Source organism: Leptonychotes weddellii, chromosome 2 (genome assembly GCF_054177405.1).
Source record: "Leptonychotes weddellii isolate Sample4059 chromosome 2, ASM5417740v2, whole genome shotgun sequence".
Lineage (NCBI taxonomy): Eukaryota > Metazoa > Chordata > Mammalia > Carnivora > Phocidae > Leptonychotes > Leptonychotes weddellii.
The window spans coordinates 126,690,629-126,715,302 of NC_138370.1; positions in this window are offsets into that span (position 1 = coordinate 126,690,629).

A 24,674-nucleotide genomic window follows, 5' to 3' on the forward strand; every position below is an offset into this window, starting at 1 on the left:
AAAAAGGGGGGAAAAGCCCCACAAAGATTGGGGTAAGTGAGTGGGACACAGGTGCCAATGTAAGGAGTTCCCAGTGGTCAAAGCTGGAACAAAATAGATACAGTAGTATTGGATTATAACCCAAAGTATAAATAAATGTCCATGAGTTAGTCCATACTAATATAAATAAATGTGTAAATTCATAAATGAGAAGAGACAAAACTTCCCTGCAAAGGCGTTACAAATGAATTATGCAAACATTTGCCCCCTAAAAGAGGGGGAGCGTAAGTCCCCACTCCTTCTGCATGGACACTGCATAGTGACTTTCTTCCAAAGAGTAGATCATGTAAAAAAGGAAAAAAAAAAAGATCTTACAGGAGAGAAACCTGAAAAACACTGCTTCAGCCAAGTAATCAAAATCCACATCAACAATCATAAACCATGTTGATAGAATGTACCCTTGATATGATGGAATGAAAATGAAACTTGACTTCTGTGGTCTTCCTCCTAAAAATCTGTAAACTCAATTTATTAATGAGAAAAACATGAGACAAATTCCAAGAGAAGGACACTCTATACAAAATACCTGGGCCAGTACTCCTCAAACCTCTGTCAAGGTCATCAAAAACAAGAAAAGTCTGAGAAACCGTCACACTGAGAGGAGCCCAAGGAGATATGAAGACTGAATATAATGTGATACCTGGTTGGGATCCTGGACCAAAAAAGGGTATGAGGTAAAAACGAAGGAAATCCAAATAAACTATGGCTCGTTAGTTGTAACAAATGTATCATACAAATGTAGGATGTTAATAGGGGAAACTATGTGGGAGTGGGGCAGGAAGTACGGGAACTGTACTATGGGCTCATCTTTTCTCTAAATCTAAAACTGCTCTAAAAAATAAAGCCTACTAATTTAAAAAATGCAATTTACAGATGGGCATATAAAGAGATAATCAAACTCGTTAATTCTCAGAGAAATGCTAATTAAAACAACGAGATATCATTTTACCTCTGTGAGACTGAGTAAACTTGGAAAGCTGCGTAAAGCCCGGAGCTGGTGGAGATTTGGGGACAAAGGTTCCTCATGCACTCCTGGTTGGAGTGCAGCCTGGTCCATGTGTTCTGGGAGGGATCAAGAGCCTCTTAGTCAATTACACATACACATCAACTCTGACCCTACGTTCTGCGCCTGGAGATAGATACATAAATAGATAAATACACACCAAATTCTCACATGGTCCACAAGAGAATATGTAGGAGGATGCTTTTGTAGCGGTGTGTGGAGGCAGAGAGTCAAACGAACACTGGCTCTCCAGCCCTAGCCTAGAAGAATAAACAGGTAGAATATAATGGATGCACACCATGGAATATTACACAGATGTTAAACACAGCAAACAATGTATGTGTAGCAACATGGATGGCTCTTAAAATCATAATGCTGGCAAAAAAAAAAATACAAAACTCAGTCACATTTTTACACATGACCATCTATTTCAATTAAAAATACACGCAAAATGAAATTTTTATATTTAACAAGAACAGATACAATGAAAATATACATAGGAAGCACATAAATGATTACTTATAGGCAGAGGGAAATGGGGTCTGAGGAATGGGGGTAAATTAAACAAGAGCTGAGCCTTCTTTGAACCAAAGATGATAATGTGCATTAACTAAAGGGTATAGTTGACATCATTAACTTACCTTCCACACTTGAGATCCAACAAGAAAAAAAGATTCCAACTCAGATATAGAATTGAGGCCTAAGGACTTCATCATTCCCACAATTGAGGTATATAGTCCAGCTCCACACTGTCCATGGCTTTTCCAAATCCTCTCCCACAGTCTGTGAGACTAGCTGAGGGAGATGAGGAGGATATTATGTGGTATCCAAAAAAATTCTCCAATGTAAATCATCTAGGCATGTCTCCTTGGCACAGGCCCAACCTGTCATAAAGATATCACCCTGAGATCGGGTGCACCTGTAGTCTCCTGCCCAGGGACCAGTAAATCCTGGAGTAGGCCAAACTTGGCATCTTCCATGTGCTGTTGACGAGTAGCCTACATTGTCATTTATACTTGTAATACCAACGAATTCTAACAACTGTTGAGAAAGAAAAGGGTTAATGGCTCCCCGAGTTGGAGCCCTGCTGTAGTATCATAACCCCCACATTGTACAGAGTGGAGCCAGATTCAACACATTCGGAGGAAACTCTGATCCTTTCAAGACATTGAAGAACTATTCTCCAAGGAACAGAATTCGTTCTAAGTGGCTAAAACAGAGATTGGTTCACGAGAAATGTTATCCGATTCATGATTCCACTGAGTTAAGACACGACTTTAATCCCTTCAAGATCTCTAACTGGAGCCATTAATAACAATTATTTTAATAGCTGAAAATTAGTGTTTACTATGTGGCGAGCATTGTTCAAAACACTTTAACTGCATTATCTCATTCCAGCACACACACACAAAGGTCTATGAAGTAGCTACAGTGATTATGCCAATTTAATAAAGCAGAAAATTGACAACATAGGAGATTTTGCGACTGGCTGAAGGCTACCCATTAGTAAATGGTGGTGGAGCTGGGATTCAAAGCTGGGCAGGCTAACCTCAGAGCTGTGTACTCAACTTGTATACCTCACTGTCCACTGGGCTTAGCAATTAAGAAAAAGGCAGCTTCTCTAAATTATGCCAAAGTTACAACAGAAGAAATTTTTCATGGTTTGGTCAGGAAAGCATTTTCTACCCATATATTCTAATAGCCAGCTTCATTTCATTTTTTTTTTTTTTTTGTCTGAGTCTCAAGATTTTAAAGTTTCCTTCCTCCCTCCCTTCCTTCTTTCCTTTCTGGTGCTATCATAGAGTTGCTAAAGATATGGCAGAATTTTTAAAATGTGTCCAGCATTTTGCAAAACTGAAGATGATAACAACTGGTAAGACACTTGATGATGGTTTCCATCTGTTGGAGAATTATATCTAGAACATATAGAAAAGAGGTAAAACTCAAGAAAAATCCCTAAAATCTCCCCTATGGCCGAGACCATCCAAAAAAAAAAAAAAGACAAGAACTGCTTTTTCCTGATAGAAGTCTATGGTTCTCTCTGTCCCAGCCCCCATGCTATTTTTCAAAAACACCACCACCAAATGAAACAGTTCTTACCCTCCCAGATATTCAGTACATTGTTTTAGGTAAAAGAACTGAAGAAACAAACTAGCAAATGTGACAAAGAGAGAAGGAGCCACCATTTTAGGTTACTGTCCATTTCATGCATAGATTCAACAAGCCAGTTCTTAGAGAATATTTTAAAGTTGATTGTGGTAGATCTTGTATGGTTCCTGATATGCAAAATAAATTTATCACAAGTAGACTGTTGGTGGGGAAAAACAGACTCTTAACTATAGAGAAGGAACTGATGGTTACCAGAAGGGAGATTGGGGTGGGGGGATGGGTGAAATAGGTGACGGGGATTAAGGAGTGAACTTGTCATGATGAGCATTGGGTGATGTACAGAATTGTTGAATCACTATATTGCACCCCTGAAACTAATATAACACTGTATGTTAACTATACTGGAATTAAAATAAAAACTTAATTAAAAAATAAAAAATAAAAAATAAATCTATTTTGAAATAAGCATCTTGAAACTTGCTATAAAATCCCTCTATTGCCGAGACTATAATGGCATAAAGCATATTTTATTGATGTATACTGTATATTCTATTTTGTATACTCTATTAATCTCATTGACATTTTTTAAAAGATTTATTTATTTATGTGGGGGGGTGGGGCAGAAAGAGAGGGAGAGAGAATCTCAAGCAGACTCTCCACTGAGCGTGGAGCCCGATGTGGGGTTTGATCTCAAAACCCTGGGATCATGGGCGCCTGGGTGGCTCAGTCGTTAAGCGTCTGCCTTCGGCTCAGGTCATGATCCCAGGGTCCTGGGATCGAGCCCCACATCGGGATCCCCGCTCTGCGGGAAGCCTGCTTCTCCCTCTCCCACTCCCCCTGCTTGTGTTCCTGCTCTCTCTATGTCTCTCTCTGTCAAATAAATAAATAAAATCTTTAAAAAAAAAAAACAAAACCCTGAGATCATGACCAGAGCTGAAATCAAGAGTCAGCCACTTAACTGACTGAGTCACCCAGGCGCCCATAATCTCATTAACTTTTTAAAAAATACTGACCAGCAGTCTACTGACATCCAGTGTATTTGAAGGCTATCATATGTAATCAAGTGCCCAAGAAATGGAAATGAATTCTAGTATTAGCTTAAAAAAAAAAGGATTGCAGATATAGATCAAGGGAGAGACATAGCCATAAAATATGTAGATATGGAGACAGGGGTAGCTGGGTGGCTCCGATGGTTAAGCATCTGCCTTCAGCTCGGGTCATGATCTCCAGGTCCTGGGATCAAGCCCCATGTCCAGCTCCCAGCTTGGAGGGGAGTCTGCTTCTCCCTCTCCCTCTGCCTCTCCCCCTACTTGTGCTCTCTCTGTCATTCTCTCTCAAAATATTTTTTAAAAATTTAAAAAAATGATACGGAGACATATGTCCATATTACACACACCAGTTTTCCCTTCCATTAATATAACTAAGAACTGACTGTCAAGATAGAGAGTTGAGTGATATTGCATGTGCTGAAAGCTTCACAATAATTCAGGCAAATACGTTGATTTGGGGGTCCCTGAATTGAAAGGAACTTTTGTTTCCCATCAGTGGAAAAGAGCACAGAACTGAATGAAAGTGGAGACCAGAGTTTTATCTCAGTCTCACCATCACACTGTGTGACCGTGGAAACTTCATTCAATCTCCCCAACTCCCATCTGCAAAATATTGCCAGTACACCAAATAACCTCTCCAATTCCTTTTCTTCCTTTTATCTCTGACAACAGTATACTGTGTGTGCGTGTGGTGCCACTCCATGCCCTTTCTGAAACCTTTTGAAAATATTACTTACTCTTACCACTAGATGGCAGCAGAATCCCGGTTACTGTATGATTGCAGGCAGCCAATTCCCCTTTCACATCATTCTGAATCCCATGGTCAAAAAGTTAATGGAAGAACTTTGCCTTGGTTGTCAAAAGACTTGAGTTTCGCCCTCGGCTCTGCTATTTATTAACTGTATGATCTGCGGCAAATGAGCGTGTTGAGGTTTCTGATTACCTACCACAACATCAAAGGACATCTTCTAGGTCTGACGCTATGATCGAATATTGTTGCCATAGCAAGAACATGGTATGTTTAAATAGTAATAGCCTCTTTTTCTACCTTAAGCCATTCAAACCGTCTGCATTTGGCACAAAGAAAAATTCCATTTTCTCTCTGTAAGACCTTGGACAATTAACAATATTCTTGTTTCCTCATCTGTAAAATGGGGAAAATAACAGTATCTCTAAGTGGTGTTACAATGAGTAAATAGATATGACAAGTAAAGCAGCTAATAAATGTTAGCCATAATAATTTTTTATTGTTATGGTTTTGCTCCACGGCATTTGGCCTCTCACAGACCATTATTCCTACCAGCCTTCTCTCCTGATATTTGAGGGCATGTCAGTGGCTTCAGGTTGACTCACTTACAGGCTCAGAGTCTGCACAGAATAGCACAAGGGTCCAGAAATTCCTCAGAGAATCATCCCTCATCTAAGTTGCTATGGAAAGTTCCAGGCCTTGGATCTCTAAGTCCTGAAGGGATCTAGGTGTTCTGCCTCAATCAATTCTCAGGAAAACTCCTTGAAAGAGCCCTCTAAAGGTCCTCTGATTGGAGTTGTAACCTGTAGTCTCATGGATTCCTCCTTAAGGAGTGCAGAGTCGACCTGAAGGCCAGCAGGTAAGGCTGGTGAGCTTCCCATCTTAGCAACACACTGCAGAGACTAGTAACGGAAAGACACCTATAACCCAGAGTGCAGAAACCAATGTATCTGGTTCCTCCTTAAATTGGCTCTCTTGATTCACCACAGTCATCCATTATATTACTTCCAAGTTAACATACCATGGTGTATGTTATGTGACAGGAGTTGCCACATTCTCTCAGGTATTGATTTAAAGCCTTGAATACATAAAATACTAAAGTTGCCAAAGGGTCACTGAAACAGAATTCCTAGGAGTCACTGTGCTTCTTTGACCTCATTAGCTATCATCGTTTTGAGAATATTGGATGTTATTAGCTAGCAAAATTAAGGTGCAAAGCAAAACTAGCTGTAATCACTACCAGGAACCATCCCTTAACTACCTCAACTCTTTTTCCAAAGTACTACACTGCAACAAATTTATCTTTTTTTTCTTTAATTCTATGTTTAGTATATAATTTATTTAGCAGTAATGTGTGTTGATAACTTGTTCTGTGTAACGGGGTGAGTCTGGTCACGATATCAGGGCTGACAGGCAGTGGTTAATCAGAGAACATGGCCCAACCACCCCAGATCAGAGCAGGTAATGAGAGAGCAGAATCAGGGATGAGCTGGGTCTAGAACACCCAGCACCCTTTCCGTGCTAGCAGGGATGAGGATAAGAACCTAAAGACATCAGAGCATTCTGAGATCTGAGGCTGCTGGGGTCTTGAAGAAACCAGAGAAAGCTGTGATTACCCCTTTTGTGAGGTAGTATTAATAATCTATCTGCTTACATCACTGATTCTTGATTCACCAAAGATGTCAAAGGCCTTCCAAAAGGCAAGTAAGATTAAAATAGTTCTTCCATGCATATCTCACCTTTAGAAAGAATAATGAATACAAAATAGAAGAACGGGGGTGGGGGGAGAAAAGACCAACCTCCAATTTTGTATTCTTTAGCTCAGAAAACAATTCTGCTAACACAGACCATACTACACTGATCTCAGTAAGGGCAGACACCAATCCTGGCCTGCCCTTTTTGTCACCAGCGACCAGTAGGGTGCCTGGCACTCATATGCTCTCCATGAAGGTTTGCCTTCCTTACTGTTGTTAAGGATGATCAACTCAGGATATACCAACCGTAAAAGTTTGTGATAGCGTCCTGCTGAGTGACCAGAGTCATACCCCCTGATCTTTAGCCCTCTCCTGTTATTTGAGCTGAATTCATATACAAACATACAAAAGAACATAACCACCCCAAACAAGAAGTGAAGCCGGGATATAGGCTTCAAAGGATGTAAACTCCCCACACGCCTGTTACAACTGGGGACCACTGGCACCCTGAACACCATCCCCACTGCTTGTGAATTCTTTAGAGTCCCCTCATAAACATGGTACAACAGGCTGCACGTCAGAAGACCTATAGCCTATACACCTGCTCTGGGCATCCACTAGCCATGGGACCTGAAGCAAGTCATTTAATTTTGGGGTTTTTTTCCATAAGTTAGACTAACAGTCTAATTTCAGCAATAATAGCCCATTTCAGCAGTAATATTCTGATTCTAAGCTGATCATGAAGAAGAGAAAATTGGATTCAACAAGGGCCAGCCAGCGTTCTTGATCTGTATAAATTCCCACACAGTCTTTTACTCTCCCTAATCCACATACTTTTCAGTGTGTGAACAACTAAACTGCTTACAGGAGATTTACCAGTGACATAAACTCAAGGAGGATTCCAGAAAATTACATGTAATCATCCCTCTTTGTGCTTTAGAGCAGTGTGAACTCTTACCATTCCAGTACGTTCCTGAATTGGTTAACAGAGAGGCTGAAGAAAAACCTTTAAACAGCTTAACGTGAAGCTATAAAAAATATAAGGATCTTTACACTTTATCCAAGAAATTTTATATGTAGTGGTCTTTAAGTTTCCCACAGATGTCACATGAAAATGATGATGAAATGAGCAAGTGTTGACAAATGAAATCATCAGAAGACACCGGCCGGGGGGGCGGGGGGGCCAGGAATAGAGCCCTGGGGATGGAATTCTGGGATGCTCAGCTTGCACTCCTGCGACCCTGGGGCTGCCGGTGAATGGTGTTCCACGGGCCTTCAAGGAGGGACAGGAGCAGGGATGATGTGTTTGGGAGCTGAGGCAGCCTTGGTGACATTATGAAGAAGAGCCGTTTGACGTGGCCCTTCATATAACCACTCTTTGGCACCATCCCATCAGGACGCTCCTGTCCTCCACCAAAGGCTCATCCCTTCAAAGTGCACTACCTTCCAATCTAATATGCATTTTCTATCCAGTTCCAGCTTTCAGGAAGACAGAAGAAACCTTCTATTCTGTTTCTCCCACTGAATGTAGCTAGAAACCGAGGCGGAATTCATGGAGCTGGTGGGCTAGGAAGGAGGACAGGATCTGGAGCGCCATGGAAACAACAGTGTATTTAGCTTTCCATATCCCTGCTGTCTGTCCCTTGGCCTTACCGCCAAACTGCCTGAACCCAGAAGTCAGCATCACTGACCACAGAGAAAGGTCCAGGCAAAGCTCTCTAGTTTAGGCTTGAGGAGTGGTTGAGGGGTCACTTGGCAGCACAGTGCAGGAGGGCCCCACGGGGGCCTAAAACTCTGAAGGAGGAAACCCTTCCTCCCTGCTTGGAAGAGCTATGGTACTAAGACCTAAGAGAGTGGGGAGGGAGGGGTACAATCTCACTGCTTGCCTCCCTCTCTCTTTCAACCACCAAGCCACAAACACTGTCGGAGTCATGAGAAATGCTGGCAGAGCAGAGTAAATCAGATTTCAGATTTCTGGCAGCAGGACTGAAAAGGGGGCCTTTGGGGACATGGAAAGTCATGGGGAAATCACAGAGAGGGAGGAGCTCAAGGAAGTCATCTTCCAGAGTTGGCTGTGCACTCCTGGGCTCACCCCCAAGCTGGGCATGCATGGGGCTGACCCCAGACGCCCCAGGAAATTCTCTGAGAAGTCAACGAAAAGTTCGATCATTGCCCAGGTCCCAGACTTGCAAATCAAATATGATACACTCACAGGTCAGATCCAAACAGGACTGCAAAGACTCAGAGAACAGGAATGAAAGAGGGGCTTCATAGCAGACTCAGCAGACACTGAGAGAAAAATGAGGGGACACAACACAGATGTCTATGCACATAAATTTGATGAAATAACATAGATGAAATAGACTAATTAATTGCTCAAAAACCACATACTTTCTAACTTTATCCGAGATGAAACCATTCTGGAGGTCAGAAGCTAAAATCAAAGTATGGGCTGGTCTGTCTTCCTTCCAGAAAGCTAAAGAGGTGAGTCCCAGATCCTTTACGTAGCCCCTTCCAGCTTTTAGAGGTCACACATGTTCCTTGGCTCTTGGCCCTCCTCCTGCATCTTCAAAGCCAGCGACATTGCATCTCCCTGTGCCTTTGGTCTGTAATTACATTTCCCTCTGACTCTTCTGCTTCCTTCTTCAGTTTTTAAGGACCCTTGTGATCATGTTGGGCCCACCCAGATAATCCAGGATAATCTCCCTATTTTAAATCCAGCTGATTAGCAACTAATTCCATTTGTAGCCTTAATTCCCCCTTGCTATATAACTTGACATATTCGCAGGTTCTGGGGATCAGGATGTAGACATCTTTGGGGGGCCGTTATTGTGTCTGGCGTAGCAGACCTTACTAGCTGATGAATTTTAAGAATCCAACATGGAATTTAAAAAGATAGTGGGATGTTTAAGGCAAAGCTGAAACTAAGGAGGGATTTCACACACAGGCCAAAAAGAGCTTACTTCTATATGACTGAAAATTGGAATTTTTTTGTTCTTATAAATTCTCCATACCTCATTAATGTTATCCAAAGGTCAATAACTGTTTTGGGTCAGTATCTCCATTAGCATGGGTTGAATTAAAAGTCCATTTGTGACACCTGGGTGGCTCAGTCGTTAAGCGTCTGCCTTCGGCTCGGGTCGTGATCCCGGGGTCCTGGGATGGAGCACCACTCAGGCTCCCTGCTCAGCGGGGAGTCTGCTTCTCCCTCTCCCTCTGCCCCTCCCTCCCTCCCACTTGTGCACTCTCTCTCTAATAAATTAATAAAATCTTTTTAAAAAGTAAATAAATAAATAGAAGTCCATTTGGTGTTCTGCGTGGTTAGGAAACCAAAGGAGTGCATCACATATTATAAAATATAAGCCTAAACTAAATTTAGAATTATCATCTTAACCCTGGGAAGAAAATAGAATAATGGATAGAAAAATGCCATAATAACCCAAATTATTCCTACACGATGTGTGTTTTTGAAGAATAATCATTCGATTAATCATATAATTATGACCATATAGGATGAACGGAAGCAATATTTACAAGGACAATACCCTTGGGTTGAAAATAAAAACATCTCCATCTGGCAATAGCTACTGAGAAATGTAATCTAGGATTCTATTAGTCAGAGGGCGTCTATGTTGCTTGTCAATAGGCAATATTGACAAGTGACCATTACTCTATGTTAGTAAGTGTATTCCTGGGGAACAGATACACCAATGATTCTCAGGCTTTCTTCCACAGAGGGTATGCAATGGTCATAAATGAGATTTAGGCTCAATTTCCTATATGGTATTTCTGATGCCACCTTTTTCTTTCACTCCAGGTAATAGAGTCAACAATTTGAGAATTAAATTCATGTTATTATAGGCATAACACAAGAGCCCACTAGCTTCTTGAATTCTCCCTCCTTTTAATACCTAAATAATGACCCTCTGGGTCTCCGTCATGTGTGATGACACAAAGTACCCCTTCGTAAGTTCTGAGAATCCGCAAGCGGAGCTGACATCCTCCTAGCTGTGGTATGCCAGGCTTCCCCAGCACTTTTCTCCAGCCCCACCATCTCACAGCTCTTCTCCACGCTGGTGACATGTCTCCGCTCTGCCTTGCTCCGAAACTAGACACTGCCTTCCCTTCTCCAAAGCACAGATGACATGAGACTTTATTCATCAAAAGACCTCACCAAAGGAGGCCTGCTATGATATAAGTTACCCACAGTTGGAGATCTTTGTTTTGTCCGTGATGTATCTCAGACACCTAGAATACTGCCTGACATGTAGTAAAGCCCTGTTGAATAAACGCAAAGTATATGGAAACATAAGGCAAGTACAGTGCAAAACAGTAGGAAACCCTACCCCTAAAATCCATCGTCCCTCCTCAACTCTCAACTGAATTCCTAGGGCCCATTCATTCTTCCCACTGAGGAAAACCCCTTTGTTCTAGCCTCTCAGGAGAAATCAAACCGGCTAACCCCATAATAATCTTACAGACACGCTGTTGTGTCACAGAAAACACAGTCATTTCCATAGCTTTGTGGAGCAATTGGATTTTTTTATTCCAAATCCGGCATTCTCAAATAGGTTCTTATTTTACCTTCGCATAACTCAAGGTTCATGCAAATGTTTACTCCAAAAACCAAAATGACATCTATATCTATACCTATATCTATATCTATCTCTCCCCAAAATGATAAGGAATTTATCTTCAGCAACACAAAGTGCCAAAGAGAGCTTTGAAGTTCCGGGGTTTTCTCCTTAAACACTGTAAAGAATCCAGATCGGTTCTCTGCCTGCCCCACCGCTCCTACCCTGCATGCACACAGCAGCCTCGCGAGTGGAAAGTGTTTCCCAACCCGTTGTCAAGGGAAGGGAAGGAGATAGTGTCGGTTTATGGAATCGCCGGCCTCTGCCCTACCACATACATGCAAAAAATAATTTTGTATATCCTCCAATTCTTTTTATTTTTTAAAATAAGTGGTATGCAAATTGCCATGTGATGACTGTTATGAGTAACATATCACCATTGATCTTCCCCCACAACCAATGGTCCATCCAGGGTTGTGACCCTCCAGCTCAGAGCACAGGGCAGTCATCCCAACCTAAGATCTTCCCTCTCCTAGCTTTGTTTCCAAACTTACACATGCTGTGAAAGGAGTATTTTCCAAAAGTACCTGTACAGATTAGGACTAGAAAGTACATACATGTGTATAATCAAAGCAGTAACAACTCTGTATCATAAGCAAAGAAAGCTTACACAATATAGCATGGCAGTCAACAGCATAAGTAGCGCTTCATGCTACCTAAAATCCCAAGAGTTTGGGGGACAATACAAGGTGGTAGTTAAGTATACACATTTTGGAATCAGAAGGATGTGGGTTCAAATCCAAGTTCTACCTCTCCTTACTGTGAATGTGAGCAAATTACACGACCTCTCTGAGTCAGCTTTCAGACCTGGAAAAAGGCACAGTAATACAGATCCTAGAGGGTTATCGTACAGGGATAGAGATACGGTGGTGCTTCTAGAAAATCAGAACCCCGACTCAGCTGGGCCTGCAGTACCATCTTACAGCCTTTGGGGTTCTCTCCAGTCAGCTTACTCTTCATCCTGCATAGCTGCTCTTTCAGACCTTTTCTCTCCTCAATCCTGTGCCTGTGTCTCACCTCCAATACTACTGAGAAAAATGGAAAACATTCTAAGTAGGAGGGCTATACGATTTCTCAGCCAGAGTGAGACAATTTTGAGAGCAAAGGGGGATACTCTTTTTTTTTTTATTAACATATAATGTATTATTTGTTTCAGAGGTACAGGTCTGTGATTCATCAGTCTTACACAATTCACAGCACTCACCATAGTGCATACCCTCCCCAGTGTCCATCACCCGGCCACCCCATCCCTCCCACCCTCCACCACTCCAGCAACCCTCAGTTTGTTTCCTGAGATTAAGAGTCTCTTATGGTTTGTGTCCCTCTCTGGTTTCGTCTTGTTTCATTTTTCCCTCCCTTCCCTTCCCCTATCATCCTCTGTCCTGTTTCTCAGATTCCTCATATCAGTGAGATATCATATGATAATTGTCTTTCTCTGATTGACTTATTTCGCTTAGCATAATAAAAGGGGGATACTCTTATAATTACATCAGAACAATAGATATCAGTTGAGATTTTAAATTCTTATTGAAAACTCAAACTCAATATATTCCAAACTAAACTTATCTTCTTCAAAATATCTGGCTCATCTCCAGCGTTTCCAGTCTCAGCAAATAATTTACTGCTTTCCCTGGTTGAAAAACTGGAGCCATCCTTGACTTTTCCTTCTCCTTCTTCCTCTATATCCAGTCAGTTCTGTTTTGTAAATATCATTCACATCAGTTCCCTTTTTATCATTCTCACTGAAACTAACCCAGTCAGATCCTCATCATCTCTCATCTCCATCACAACAACTCTAGAAAGAGGCTGCAGTCCCTAAGTAAAAGTATGTCAGAAATACACATTGCAGGGCTACTGTTTTCCTTCCTTGCTGTCCTTTAAGGGTAACCCACCTAAAAAGAAAGGGGCCACAAAGAGAGCAGAACATAGAAGTGAAGAGCAAACATACCTCTTGTAGCACCTGAAGAATTAGGTGTTGTAATCCTCTTTTTATACATGAGAAAAATAGTATGTAGGAAGAAGATATAGCTGTACCTGAAACCACGTTTCTCAAACTTTCTAGCTATCTGAGCCAATGCATTTCATTTTTCTTTTTGATGAAGCAAGTTTATTGCATTTCAATCACCTACAACTTAAAAGTCCTGACTTAAAAAAACCATGTGACCAGATCACAACCTACCTTCAATCTTCAGTTCCCAGCACAGCGCCTGGCCAGGTGATTAACCTGTTGAATGGATGATGTATGCAAACACTCTACATGCATCCTTACCTCCATACCAACAAAGAGAAATGTGTTTTCATTCATCCAACAAGTATTTATTGAACATATTCTATGGATCACTATTCTAGATACTGGGAATACAGCCCTGAGCAAACACACAAAATTTTGCTCAAATGAAATGTATATATAGTATATTCAAAAACAAGGAGTAAGAAATTAAAGTAAAATATCTACTATTTTTCTCCATGGATCTTAGAGAAGCTGCCTGGATTTTGTATAGCAAGATATCATGTCTGAACCAAAGAAATTCTTCAGTGTCCATTGGCATAAGATATTTATATAAAAAATGAACTGGGGACATGGTATCCATTAAAAATTAGGTCCAAACAAATGTCAGGGCTTAAAATTTCATCAGAAACAAATTATTTTTATAGAGCACTAAAGATCCTCATCACAGAAACTCAGGCTCACTAACCCGTTAGTTCAGTATTTCAGGCACCATAGAAAAAATTAGAATACTTAGAATCAGAAATCCTAGAGTTGAATCCTGGATTTAAGTAAAAGCTATGTCTTCTTCCTACACACTATTTTCTCATGTATAAAAAGAGGATTATAACACCTAAATCTTTTTTTTTTTTTAAAGATTTTATTTATTTATTCATGAGAGAGAGAGAGAGAGAGGCAGAGGCAGAGGGAGAAGCAGGCTCCCCGCGGAGCAGGGAGCCCGATGCGGGACTCAATCCCAGGACCCTGGGATCATGACCTGAGCTGAAGGCAGACGCTTAACCGACTGAGCCACCCAGGCGTCCCATAACACCTAATTCTTGAGGCCTATTCATTTTACTTAGAAAGTTAGCCAGCGATTATTAAATGAGTTGAATGAATGAATGCTAATATACATATTAAGTGAGATCATATATATGAAAGCATTTGTCAGCTGTAATGTGCTATATAAACAGTAGTTGCTTTCAGCATTATTATCATTATTATTATTATTATTATTATTTCTGTGAGAGCTGAGATGGTGGAAGAGTTATGTAGGAAAAGGTACTAGAAAGAGGAGGAAGTAGTCTAAGAACTGACTTGAAAAGAATTAAATGTCTAAGTGTCTAAGAGGGGAGTGAGCAAGGCCTACAGTAACAAGCACCATTTCCAAGTAGGGGGAGTTTGGTTCTACTGCTCCCAGTCTCTGGGATCCCTGCTTTGGTACCTTCACGATTCTCTCCATAAAAATTCCTAATCCTGGGCGCCTGGGTGGCTCAGTTGGTTAAGCGACTGCCTTCGGCTCAGGTCATGATCCCGGAGTCCCAGGATCGAGTCCCGCATCGGGCTCCCTGCTTGGCAGGGAGCCTGCTTCTCCCTCTGACCCTCTTCCCTCTCATGTGCTCTCTCTCTCTCTCTCAAATAAATAAATAAAAAATCTTTAAAAAAAAACAATTCCTAATCCTACCCTCTGTCTGCCTACCAAAATTACCTCTTTACTCAGCCACACTGCCATTTTTTAAAAGCTGGTTTTAGGAAAGCAATCTGATTAAATGATAATATTACAGTGTTGTGGAATGTTGCTATTTTTGTGCCCTGCATCTTTATTTCCCAATGAAATATCACATCCTTCTTCAGTAACTTCTTCTTAAAATTCCCCACAACAGTAGTAGTCTGTGCATGACATTTTTCCTTCTTGTTTTTGTGTTTTCTAACTTTTTTAAAGATTTTATTTATTTGTCAGAGAGAGAGTGTGTGCACAGAAGCAGGGGGAGAGGCAGGCAGAGGGAGAAGCAGGCTCCCCACTGAGCAGGGAGCCCGATATGGGACTTGATCCCAGGACCCCGGGATCATGGCCTGAGCCGAAGGCAGACACTTAACTGACTGGAGCCACCCAGGTGCCCCTGTATTTTCTAATTTTTAATAATAATTTGAAATTATAATAAAAGTGAAAATATTACTTTTAAAAAAATAGATTTTTTAAAAACCAAAATACTCCAATAGGTATGCTATTTCTTTTTCTTCTTCTTTTTTTTAAGATTTTATTTATTTATTTGAGAGAAAACGAGAGAGGGCACAAGCAGCATGTTGGGGGGAGAGGGAGCAGACTCCTCCCTGAGCAGGGAGCCTGATGTGGGGCTCAATCCCAGGACCCCAGGATCACAACCTGAGCCGAAGGCAGATATTTAACCAACTGAGCCACCCAGGCGCCCCTCTTTTCCTTCTTTATTATCACCTACCAACTTAGCTTCTAATCATCTGAATGAGTTTCTCTAAGTGGCTATTCTCTTTTTGTTTCTTGGAAAACTAAAGTAAGCATAGCTAAAACTTAACCCTTGGCTGTCTGTTTACCTACCCCAGCTTCTGGAAATTTAGAACAGGTGGATAATGATATCTTGTCTTGTCTTAAGGAGTTTTCAAAGTAAATGCTTGAGTATGGGCAGAAACTGTCTTAAAATAATACCTTGGGATTTGGGGAAGAAGAAATTGATCAAGACAAGAGAAAACCAAAGTAACCAAAGTAACAGATTTGTATTCTCCTATCTCTGAACCACTTTCTAGACTATCTTACTTACTTTAGCTGTATAGAAATATTATTTTCATTTAAATGAATAGGTTACTATTAAAATGTTATTCCTAGGGGCACCTGGGTAGCTCAGTCAGGTAAGCATCCAACTCTTGGTTTTGGCTCAGGTCATGATCTCTGGGTCGTGCGATGGAGTCTAGCATCCAGCTCCAAGCTCAGTGCAAAGTCTGCTTAAGATTCTCTCCCTCTCAAGACAAACCATAAGAGACTCTTACTCTCAGGAAACAAACTGAGGGTTGCTGGAGTGGAGCGGGGTGGGAGGGATGGGGTGGCTGGGTGATGGACATTGGGCAGTGTGTGTGCTATGGTAAGTGCTATGAATTGTGTAAGACTGATGAATCACAGACCTGTACCTCTGAAACAAATAATACATTATATGTTAATAAAAAGAAAAAAAAAAAAAGATTCTCTCCTTCTCCCTCTGCCCCTCCCTGCCCCCCGACTTGCATGCACACATTCTCTCTGTCTCTAAAATAAATAAATAAATAGATAGATAAATAAATAAATAAATAAATAAATAAAATGTTTTCCTAGCATAATAAACACCATGCATATAATTAAATGAATTATATCTATAATTATATGTAATTAAATTAACGTGTTGATTTAATTTTGTTGTTAAGCTTTCACTGGAACAAGCAATATTATTATATATTCCCTGAACTTTTGAAATTTCTGACATGACATAGCTGCTTGCTCATAACTTTTTAAAGAGAAAATTATACTGGTCATGAACATGAGATCATTAGGACAGCTGAGGCAAGGCTGAGGACCTAGGACGGTCTATAGAATTGAGTCAAACTCAGGAAAGGACTCGGAGCCTATAAATTAAGGTGTTCTAGAACCCTAGGAGCCATGGGCAGTGGAAGCATGCATTAATTCTAGAAGACAAAGGCTCAGAAGGGGTCAAAAATCAGTTCGGAGGACATAAGGGGTCACAGCAAACAGGAAAGCATATGGGGCAGAGGCTGATAACATGGCCAGGTTAGGAGTGCACATCCTGGTACCAGTAACAAGCAGAAGCTTTCCATTTTGCCGGCTTCCTGTTTCACCTCCTGGGTTTTTATGTGGTTCCCGTTGAAATAGAGACAAACCAGCACGATATGTCTAGGTCTGAATAAGAGAGAATGTAACTGAAATGTATAGATGAGGAAAGAGAGGGTAGAAAAATTTTAGTTTTGGGGGGGGGGTAGTAAGAACAGTACAGACAAAGATCTTAAATAAAAAAGAACCAAGATAAGAAGGGGCGCCTGGGTGGCTCAGTCGTTAAGCGTCTGCCTTCGGCTCAGGTCATGATCCCAGGGTCCTGGGATTGAGCCCCGCATCAGGCTCCTTGCTCTGCGGGGAGCCTGCTTCTCCCTCTCCCACTCCCCTTGCTTGTGTTCCCTCTCCCGCTGTGTCTCTCTCTGTCAAATAAATAAAATCTTAAAAAAAAAAAAAAAAAAAGAACCAAGATAAGAAAAAGAAAATTTCCAATGTTTCACTGGGAATAAAATAATCTGAGCATTTTGAGTACCTGCATTCTCCCTTGCCCACTTTGTATGTTATTCTTAGAGTTGGCAAGACTTGATAATCACATTTAGGAAATTTAAGAAAAGGACAAGAAAAACTACCTTTACTATAGCTAAAGAAAACAATGGCTATCCTCACACTTGTTCTCCTAAGGGCCTTTTTAAAACTTAATATTTAGTCACAAACGCATCTTGAATAGTAGTATCAGGGGACATGTAGTATGGAAGCATCTTCATCTCACAAAAACATAACCCTAGGCTTTCTCCAGTGTGTAACTGGGACAGATTTCATCTCTGGAGCTACAGTGTTGCTGCGCAGTAAAGAGGAAGCAATCTTGCCCAGGAGCGATCAAGAGAAAACAGAATACGAAAATCTTATTACCTGACAAAGCCCAAGAGAATCTGAAGCACACCCTTAGACACAGGTTTTTTAACTTTAGCCAGAAACTCCCTCAAAGGCAATATGATTCTAAGAATAAAACAGGGATAAATTAAGTCTTTTTGAAAAGTATTACTTTTAATACTGATATTCAAAAAAAAGAATAAACTATAGCTCTTTGTTTCCACACTTAGAAAATCTCATACCCAATACTTGCCTATTCAATTTGTTTGTGTTTCTCTCCATGAAGTGGTGGGGAAGGTATCTATGAAAATAGGAATTAAAGATTTCTATTAACGGAAATAGGATGATCACATTCTCTCTCAAGTTACATGTACTTGGTTTATCTGAGCAAATTGTACAATAATTCCAGAATGAAAGATACTATGAAAAAGCTAACTAGGGTAAACAGTGACAGGCTTCCTCAGAAAGCTGGATTTTTACTTTGAAAACGTATAAAAGAAGCAAAGGTGGGTCCATATGAATTTAGGGTTGAAAGCAGCACACTGGTATGGAGAAAACTATTCTAAAGCAAGTAAAGAAAAGCTTACCATTATCTTGCTATTCTGACAAACAGCTTAGTAAATTGAAAGGCCTTTTCGGACCAATCCTTAAAATTAATTAATTCCTAGAAATTCCTGGAAACCAAATGACAAACTCTTGACCTTTGTCCACCATTCTTTTTAATATCAGCAACATGAAGGCAGGAGAACAAGGGCCAATTCGCAGGGACATTTAGTAAAGTTTATCCTCTACTGAGAGTCTGGAAATCTAAGTTTTAAGAACCATGGGATCTTTGCTTACTCATTTCCCCTCTCTGGGTCTTAATTCCTTCATCGGAGGATGAAAATATGATATAAACTATTCATTCCCCCAGCATTCTTTGTAGTAATAACCCCTCCACCACCCCATGTTTTATTTAGGCACAGGGGTGCCCAGCTAGAGATTGTTTTAGTTAGGAGTGGTCATGAAATACCAAAGGTGATTTTGCAATCTTTCTATCATTTCTTTAAAGATGAAGCCCCTTGCCCTGGACCCTCCCCACTCCCACTGGCTGGAAAATGACAACTGGAGCCACTACCTAAGACCCAGCCTGGGGGCCACAGGACGCGGATGGCAGAGCCTCCCCACCAGCCTTGGCTCCTGACGGCCGTCCCTGAACATTGAAGTTCTGAATGTTAATCAGTGTAAAAGAAGAAACAGAGAAGTTTTGCCACAGGAATAAAACAAAAAGAGTAAACCTTTTTATCCTGACAATGGTGATCACAGAAGTACACGTTAAGGTTTCAGATCAGTTTTGAAATGATGGTCTTCTCTTCTTTCTTAGCAACTCAGACTCACAGGCCCTTTCATTATATCTTTTAATTGCTCTGTTAATCACTTTCAATATCCTTCCAGTTTACTACCACGCAGTATGACAATAGATTGCCTTCACTACAAAGGCTATCTTTAAATTCCCACGGGCATTTAGTAAAGTTTTATTATCCCCAGGCGTAATCCTATGAGAAGATTAGATCACTAAAAGTAGTTTTCTGCCTATCAGCATAAAGCACCAGGGAGGGCTTGCAGATGATGTGGGGTTTGAAACCCAAAATCCTGCAGCTTAAACAGGGCCGCCAGAAGGAGCTCTGGGAAAGTCACCTGAATCAGACTTGCTTTTGCTTATGCAAGTCACTGACCAAAAAGGAACTTAAGGAACCTTCTCGTGGCTTTGTGAAAGCCCAGACTTAAATACTTGATTTTACACAAATTTTATACCCACACACAAATTGTTTTTTTAGTAATTGTTAAACATTTTATTAGCAATATGTTCATTGGAACTTCAATGTGAAGTATCAACGAGCTCAAAAGATCAAGAGTTGAGTTAAATTCTTTGTGCCAAGTTAAACTTTGTAATCTATTGATGTCTAAAGGAGAAAAACGCATCATGGATGACAGATAAATTCAGAAGCATAGAAAGTCTCCCAAGAGAGTATTTCACATACGGAAGAGATTTGGGCACCCCAAAGACTGGGTAAATGGCATTCATGACCCTGGAGTAGAGAGAAACAGATCTAAGGGAAGGACTAAAGGAATGCTAAAAAAGAGAAAGAGAAGTAGAGGGATGTGATACAGTTAGTGTTTTACCCACCTGCTAATTGAAGCCAGAGAAATCATTTAAAAACACAAATCTCTCCATTTGCATTTCCCTGCTTAACATGGCCCTTAGAAAAATGTACAAAATCCTACCCTGACCTAAAAATTTGTTATGTGCCTGGACCCTAATTATCTTTCTGATATCACATCAAACCACAATCTTCATTCCTCTCTCCAGGCTAGGCACGCTGGGCATTATGGGTTGAGTTGTGTCCCCCTAAAATGTCCTATGTTGAAGTTCTAACTCCCAGTACCTCAGAATGTGACCTTCTTTGGGCATAGGGACATTGTAGATGTAATTAGCTAACATGAGGTCACTCTGCAGTATGGTGGGCCTCTAATCCATTATGACTAGTGTTCTTACAAAAGGGGGAATATGGGACCTAAACGCACACACAGGGAGAACGCCATGTGAAGAGACAGACAGAAATGAGAATGATGCTTCTACAAGCCAAAAAACACCAGAGATTGCTAGCCATCCACCAGAAGCTAGAGGAGAAGCATGGAACAGATTCTTTCTCAGAGCCTATAGAGGGAACAACCCTGCTGATGCCTTGATGTTCGACTTCCAGCCTCCCAGACCTGTGAGACAATAGATATCTGTTGTTGAAGCTACCCAGTTTGTGGTCCTTTGTTACAGCAGCCCTAGCAAACTAACAGACCAGATTTCTCTCAACTCTCTGCATGGTCTCTCTTCGGCAAAGTCTCTCTTTGCCAGTGCTGTACCCTTCACCTAGATACTTCTTTCCTAGCCACAACATCCTTAAGTCTTGTCGTAAGCACCATTTCCTGGAGAGAGAAACCTTCCTCAACCTCCCAGAGTAGGTAAGATTCCTCTCCTTCTTAACTTACACTTATCATAAATCCAACAGGTCCCTGAACTTCTTCAGAGCACCGTGTCCTCCTGAATTATTTATTTGTTTACTTAATGTCTGTCTTCTGCATCTGGCTGTAAGCCCAGGGTAGGACTGTGTCTGTCTCACCCTCAGCCATATCCTCTGTGACTGGCACATAACAATTAGTGCTCAAGAAATATTTATTAACTGGGTCCCTTGATTTTAACTTGGAATCCTCTGTTCCCAAATATTGTTTCAAAGATCCCACATCCTTAGTAATAATTCCCAACAAAATATTTCTATCCTCATGTATATATTCATGTGCCTGAAGGCAATCTCATACCTCTATAATTTGTTGTTGTCATACCTAACATTTTATTTCATTCCACCACACATCTGTATAAGCAATAACATTTGTAAATTTACTAGTCTCCAGGAATGTTTTTGATTTAGATACTATATTACTGAAAAGAATTTCAATTATTTGGCAAGCTGACATCCTCATAAGATTCTATCTGTCCAGCAAGGCAGATGAAGGAAATCATGTGAGAAAAACACTAGAGGAATGAGGTCGTTTTTTAAAAAGACACCCATTTAACCTGTGTTTACTGATAGGAAAACTTTTGCTGATGTACTGAGATGAGAGGCTTGATGATAATGATCTAGAATCTATGGAATAGTAAAAGTCTCAAAACATGTGTGTCTATCTATCTATCATCTATCTATCTATACCTATCTTCATAGATATGGATATATTTATAAAAGAGAAAAAAGAGCAAATGATTCTAGGTAGATTATATTACCTCTCAAGTCAATCCTTAGTTTGACTTTTATCTCAAAGAATCACACCAATCTAGATCAGAAATCTCTCTGCAATAAAGCTCTGAGTGTGTTCACTGAGCAGAAGCATTTTGATTTACTTTAAAGAAAGTTTCTATTCTAAAAAAAAAAGTTTCTGAGTAAATGTGAGTTCAATAGATATTCTTTTAATAAGAGAATAGCTGGAGATAATACATTATTCAGTACCATTTTTCAGATGGATTCTGCTCGTCACAGAAGGACTAAAGGGTGGCAAGTCTGTTTTGAATTCCATCATTTATGACATAAACTAGACAAAGGCCTTCTACTCTTGGGCACAGAAGGAACAAAGTGACTAGACTCATCCTAGTCATTCATTTAGTAAATCTTTCTTCTGAGCGTTTATTCTGTTGTCAACTGCTGGGGCAGACACTGCTTGTATAAAGTTGAATAAAAATTATAGCAACCATAAAAATAGCTTATTCTTATTGCCTGCTGATTATATGCCAGGCCCCATACTAAATGCTTTCCATACATCATCTCCTCTAATCCTCCCCATAGCGCTATAAAATACGTACTGTTGTTGTCCTCATTTTATGAAGAACTCAAGTCCCAGAGAGGTCTGGTAGTAGAGCCCGGCTTGAAGTATTAGCTATACCTGACTCCAGTGCCTGAGGCCCTCCCCGATGCATTATACTACTGCACAACACAGAATGACTCAATTACTATAATTTTTCCCAAAATCCATAAAATTCAGGCTAAGCTTCTGAGCTGAGAAAGATAATGTAAAGTGAGTTTGAGAAAGAGAATTTAATCCCACAATAATACAGAAATGGCATTAAGTAATCTTTTCTTAGAATGAGTTTATGGGCCATTTCACATAAGCTCCCCCAAGTTCAAAAGTCAGGATTATAGTGATTTTTGGCTCATCTCAAGTGAGCTTAAGAAAGGCAGAAATGAAAGAAAGGCCCTTAGAACCTCAAGTCCAGTGTGTGTGAATGTAAAATAAAAACAGTGTGGAAAAGAGACCTGGAGTTTTTAGTCAAGAAAGAAGCCAATCTGTTTTTTAACTACTAAGGCATAAATTGAATTTGTATACATTTCTGGTAGAGGAGAACCCATAGTTTTCATGAGCCTCTCTAAAAATACTTTGACCCAAAATTTGAGCCAAAACAGGAAAGGAAAACATATTGTTCAAGGGTCCAGAGAGAAAGGTATATAAATATAACTATTAGCTGAATGCAGAATTCTCAAAATAATTATTTTGGACACCCCAAAGCAAGAGAATAATTGGCCTCTGTTTCATTACTGAGTCCATGTATTCTCTCACACGTGCCTTTCATGTGAGGCAGGGCCTGCATCTTCCCCACTACTGACCTTGCCTTCCATTAATTTGACAGTCCCGGCGCCTCTCTGCCTCTTTAACTCCTTCAGTTCTAGTAATAGTATGAGCGACTTAACCTAATTGTTGAATTTGAGAGAGAAACTGTTGAGAGCTCTCAGGAAACACGTGCTCTCTTCTACAGCGTGGCTAGATTATACATTTGGAGATGAGGATGTCTGCTCGGTTCTAGTGCAGGCAGAACTAAACAGTTGAACCTCCTAATTCTAGAGTCAGCATTAGAAAACCAATTTGTCCACAGATATAAATCAAATTCTCCAATAGTAGTTTTGTCAGTAATTAAGCACATTTTTTGGCCTCTCTGTACTGACTTTCTTCTTATTTCTCAATTATTGTGAAACTGAATGAGGAAGCAGCCTATTACTTATTAGCCCCCTTCAAAAGACCTCAAAACTACAGATGAATTGATAATAGTAGCTTGCAAGCAGAACACACAAAGAAGAAAAAAACTTCTCTTTGGTATATTCTGGAAATTAAAAAAAACAAACAGAATTGGATAGAAGTGACTTAAAAAAATACTGGTCCAGTTTTTCTATTCCCAAGCATTACTAATGTAGCCCTGCTTGGCCAGATCCACTGTGATCCATTTGTAAATGGGTTTATTAACAGTTTAACTGAAAAGCCCAAAAAGATGGTGAGAAGTTGGCTGCTAACCCTAGTTTTGCAGCCAATGGAAACATTTGATAGAGAAGAATTGGAATTAAAGGGATAAGGGGGTGTGGGGGATAATTCTAAGTCATGGAGTAGAGTCTCCTATGTAATGTTCAGATTTTTTATTTTCTAGCCATCTTATCTTTCATCTTTCATTTTCTTGTCTATCCATCATAACTGAAGCAGGCATTGTACAATGCGTGGGGGCCATGACAATGTGCTTCACTCACCCCCTACTACAGAGAGTATAATTGACCAAGGGCCTCAGCTTGGGAAATCCATACCAGTATTTGCTTTTAGGCTGCCGCTCCCATTGGCTGTTTGAGCCAATGACTGAGTGCAGTAGTGATAACTAAGGCAGATCCCATTCTAGAGAGACATGAGATTTTTGTTGGCTAACTTTGTCTAGAGGATTCCCTGATGGCTTTGTTGAAACTGTGAAACTGTGTGGCACTCCACCCAATGTTCTTTCCCTCTCTCTTTCACTCTGGGTTAAACTTGACTGATGAAGTCAATGGATGAAACAAATTTCGAATTAACTAAAGATACCAACAAAATATGTTGGTTCCTGATCTTCATACCAAATGAAACTGAGCCCTCCTCAGTGGCTCCTAAAAATCTCAATCGCCTGGAGAACAGTCTTCAAGCCTCTTTAGTAGGAGTGAGGAGAAGCTGTGCTTGAGGAGTGAGATTCCAACACTTCTTCCCCACACCAAAGGTAGTAGAATTAGTTTTAAACATCAGATATCTATGTTTCCCTGAGGAAATTCTTCTCAAACAGCACTGTTCAGAAGAACCTTCTGTGATGATGGAAATGTTCTATATCTGTGCTGTCCTCTGCAGAAACTATTAGTCACATACGGCTGTTGAACATTTGAAATGTAGGTAGTATGGG